Source organism: Rhea americana, unplaced genomic scaffold, assembly GCF_003343005.1.
Source record: "Rhea americana isolate MKP2758 unplaced genomic scaffold, rheAme1 scaffold_150, whole genome shotgun sequence".
Taxonomy (NCBI): Eukaryota; Metazoa; Chordata; class Aves; order Rheiformes; family Rheidae; genus Rhea; species Rhea americana.
Genome location: NW_028185595.1, coordinates 168,293 through 168,621, shown reverse-complemented (window position 1 = coordinate 168,621; position 329 = coordinate 168,293).

Below are 329 nucleotides of genomic sequence, written 5' to 3'. Positions count from 1 at the left end.
AGAAAGGTTTGCATTTGCCGTCGTGGCATTACAAAGCACTTTCAAGACCCGAGAGCGAATTCTTTGGAAGAGGCATCTTATTCTTCACTGTGCAAAGCAACGAATAGGTTTTAGCAACACTTTAACGCGATAACCGCTGAAAACCGCGGCCGCCTTGGCCAGCCGGGGGATACCCGTTTCCCTGTTTGGCCGCCGGCGCTAGGAGGCGAAGGAGAGGCGGCGAGCAGCCACCTCCCGCAGAACAGGGCGCCGCMCCGCCGCGGCCGCGCCGCACCGTCAAAACGGCGCTTCCCGGCGAGAGGCGGGAGCGGCCACGGCCCCCACACGCC